The sequence below is a fragment of the Syzygium oleosum genome, unplaced genomic scaffold (genome assembly GCF_021117445.2).
Source record: "Syzygium oleosum isolate NSW1041296 unplaced genomic scaffold, Sole_v2.1 Sole_v2.31, whole genome shotgun sequence".
NCBI lineage: Eukaryota > Viridiplantae > Streptophyta > Magnoliopsida > Myrtales > Myrtaceae > Syzygium > Syzygium oleosum.
Window position 1 is genome coordinate 2,683,542 of NW_026607515.1, and position 4,250 is coordinate 2,687,791.

Consider the following 4,250-nt stretch of genomic DNA (forward strand, 5'->3'; position numbering starts at 1 on the left):
GTATATTACCGGTTGTTCTCTTACCTTAAAAATCGTTTTCTTTTCTCTGAGAAGTACAAAAATTAAATTTTAGGGACTTTATGGCATTAAAAAAACTACTATAAAAAGAAAGAGAAAAAGCACCACTTTGAGAATCTGTTTAATAACGTTTCTATTCCTAGAAACAATTTCTGTTCAGAAATAATATTTTCTATTTCTATTCCCTAGACAAGTTTCTGAGCAAAAAAACGCGTTTAGTAATTGCACAAATTTTCTATTCCTGGAGTAGAAAAAGAACAAAAATGTGTTTGGTAGGACACTAAAAATTTCTACTCTCAATTTTTTTATTTAATTATAAAATTATCGGTGGAGCCTTAACAATTCATGTTTGGATAAAATTGGACTAGAAATAGAATAAGAATATATTATGAATGACCTTAATACAATCATAAAAAAAATTACTCCTTGGTCGAGGAAATTGCAGTTTAGGGTGTAAGATTTTAGGATTTGGGGTTAGGGGTTAGAGTTTAAGGATTTCGGTTTTGAGGTTTAGGCTTTGGGGTTTTGGATTTTAGGGTTTGGGTTTAAGGTTTGGGTTTTTGGGGTTTAGTGGTTTTGGGTTTTGGATTTTGGGATTTAGGGTATAGGGTTTACAGTTTAGGGTTTTGGGTTTATGGTTTAGGATTCGGAGTTTTGCGGTTTAGCGTTTTAGGATTTAGGGTTTGGAATTACGATTTTAAGGTTGAGGTTTTAGGGTTTCGAGTTTGGAGTTTGGGGTTTAATGTTTCGGGTTTTAAGTTTGGGATTTTAGGGTTTGGGTTTTTGGGTTTAGAATTTGAGGTTTAGAAGATTTATGGTTTGGGTTTAGGGTTTTAGGGATTTGAGTTTTGGGGTTTTAGAGATTTGAGATTTTGGGGTTTTAGGGTTTTCAATTTTAGTGTTATGGATTTTAGGGTTTGGGTATTGAGGTTTAAGATTTTGGGTTTAGGGTTTGAGGGTTAAGGTGTTGGGTTTTGGGGTTTAGAGTTTGAGGGTTAGGATTTGGGGTTTAGGGTTTAGTACGAAAATATCTTGTGAAAGAAAACAAACTGATCTTGTTTCTCTTTTTGTTCTAGAAACAGAAATGTAGATTTTGTTTACTTTTTATTTATATTCAAAATCTATTCCCTAATCACTTTTCTATTCCGGGGAACAAAAAAACTAACTGACGTTATTAAACGAATTTATATTCTTTTTCTATTCTGGGGATCAAAAGAGCAGAAAAATAGAGAAACAAAAACGTTACTAGACAAACCCTGATAGTCCGAGCGCGAAAGAAACAGCATGGCAATGGCACAAAACAAGTTATAGGCTGTCTTACGCTTTAGGCCCCTATTGCTCCTCGACAAAATAAAGAACATAATAAAACTCCAAAATCTGCAAATTCTTATTTTCGAACTATAATGAGTAACTATAATGAGTAAAACTAAGAATCAGAGTGCGCCCACAAGTACGTTGATAATAATAATAATAATAATAATAATAAACTATGCTTTTTGTGATTATATGAATATTTAATTCTGACATTGACTGCCGCTTGCAGCAGCATCCTCCCAAAGGAAAACAAAATAGAAAATAGAAAATCATCTCTCTTTCTTTCTTCTTCTTCTTCTTCATTTTGCTTTCTCCGTGTATTTAGCGATGGGATTTCGTCATCAGGGGCCGCATGTTAAATATCGAAGGAAAAGAAATCTTGCCATTCTTGAAGTACCGTCTTTTTCGTAATATTTATAATCAGTATATTGAAAATGAAAGTGCTTCTTTGTTAGTTATAATTAATAGGATTAATACCATAAAAAACCCTAAACTGACAGACATGTGACAATTTCACCCCAAATTAATTTTTTGACCATCAAAACCCCTAAACTGATGTATTTGTAACAAATTTACTCTCCGTTAAATTGGATTAATACTACGAAAAATTACAAACTGGTATACCTGTGACAGACAGAGGGCAAAACCCCAAACTAGTACATCAGTCAACTACCGAGCGTCATCCAACTTAGAAATTTGACGGTAAAATTAAACGGAAACTAATAGAGGGTAAAATTATCACGGGTGTATCAGTTTGGGGTTTTTGGTGATTAAAAAATTAGCTTGAGATAAATTTATCACGAGTGTACCGGTTTAAGATTTTTCGTGGTATTAACCCTAATTAAAAAGTGCTTGGGAGACACTCATTAACGAGAGCATTATTGATTCTACGACTAAAAAGTAAAAGTAATAGATAAATCAACGAAAATGTTTTCTCTATCGCATCGGACAAAAAAAAAAGATCACATGTTATTCTTCTCGAATTTATTAGTGTTCGAGAGTCATAACTATTCCTTAGTTATCATGCCTCAAAACTTTGGGGAAAATGATATCAGTTTTTTTTTAGTGTTTTTTCTGTAAAACCTATTTTCCCAATTATATTGTATCAATTCGCGTTGAGATGAAACAATGCACACATTAAGATGCTTGCTTGGCCATTTCTACCAACGTCACTCTTTCTACTTTTAGTAGGCTGAGAACATGGTACAAATTAATGACTCCTAGAATTTTATCATTTTATGAAATTTAACCCTGTAGTATAAAAGTGGACATTTTCTACCACCCACAATTTGATTGTTCATGAGCTTTCTCACCCCCCCCCCCCCCAAAAAAAAGAGAATAATCCTTGAATTTCATAGGACAAAATAATTAATCAAGCTAGTAAGATAAATAAAAGCTTAATATACTAATCAAGCAGGTTACTTTTTTAACCCACAAAAAAGTACTTCATTATTCTACAGGTTATCTTGTCTATATAAGTGACTGAAATAAATCTACTAGACATGCAAGCTACTAAGATAAATATTCACCATTTTATGGAAACTGTCTTTTTTTATTAGTTATTAAGTGTCCTCAGGGGACTAGGTAAGTATATTTAAAATGAAATAACTTAAATTTAAAAACACCGATTACACTTGATATGGAAAATGTATATATTGAAAATTTGCAAAATTTTCATAATTACTTAACTAACAAGTTCTCTTGGGCCTCATTAACAAGATCCCACATAATAAAAGTCTTTCAATATATGGCAAATACCACACAAAATCCCAAACTATACCCCGTTGGGATACAAATACCTCGAACTTTTTTCATTTCACGAAAAAACTCAAACTTATACATGTGTGATATACATATCCTCTATTTCAGTTCTATTCGGGGGATATCTATTACACTGATAAATTTCGAGATTTTTGTGACACAAAAAAAGTTTGGGGTATTCACAATGGCAAGTTTAGGGTCTTTAGTAATAGGAAAAAAAATTCGAGATAATTATGTCACGATGGGTATGAGTATTGTGATCAAATTTGCCCATTATTCCATTAAAAAAATAAATGAAGTCACCCGATTTTTCTTATATTTATTTTCTTTTTGAAAAGGAGGGTGGTTCCCATATTTCAGAAAACCCTCAAATTTCACAAACCGTTATAGCATGCAGGGGGGACACAGAATGACAAGTAAATAGCATCTGAAAATTTCTCAGCACTGCCAGCAGCTTCCAAGCAAACGTAGCTGCTTAGGGTTTTCTTTAGGCCGGCGACTGTCCTTTTCCAGGCAGCCTTTTTCCCCCCTCTCATACATACAGCTAATGGCTCTCTCTCTCTCTCTCTCTCTCTATCTCTCTTGCAGAGAGTACGTGATTGGGTGATAAATGCAGGGGCATCAGAAAGAAAAGAGAGGAAAAACATGGATGGGCAAGTGCATGCTCGATGCCCTTTATAATGCCTTTCACAAGCATTCTCATCAAGCTACGATAAAAGCTTTTTTTAACAGTCATTGATGCGCTATAGCTACACAGTTCCCTTCCCTTCCCTTCGCCTTTTTATGTGGAAAATCAAACTGTCGAAGGGACGTGAATGAAGTGATTACTGAGCAGAGAGTCCCCATGTCCATGTTATCAAGTATCAGCCACCGAGAGAGAGAGAGAGAGAGAGAGAGAGAGAGAGAGAGAGTTTCCTCAACATGTAGGGATCCTAACTCTGGTGGCTAGCGCGCGAGCGGTGAATAGGCAAGCTAGGGTTACCTTTCTTCTCTCTCTCTCTTTTGTATTTTATACATGTGAACTTGCACTCGGGATTTGCGAGAAGACTCCTTGTGAACGATAAAAATGACCTTCGCATAGCATTCATGTCCCCGAACATGTTAACGCGTTACAAGTTTCTTGAAGAGTCGACTAATAAGAAGCGATTAAGATATTG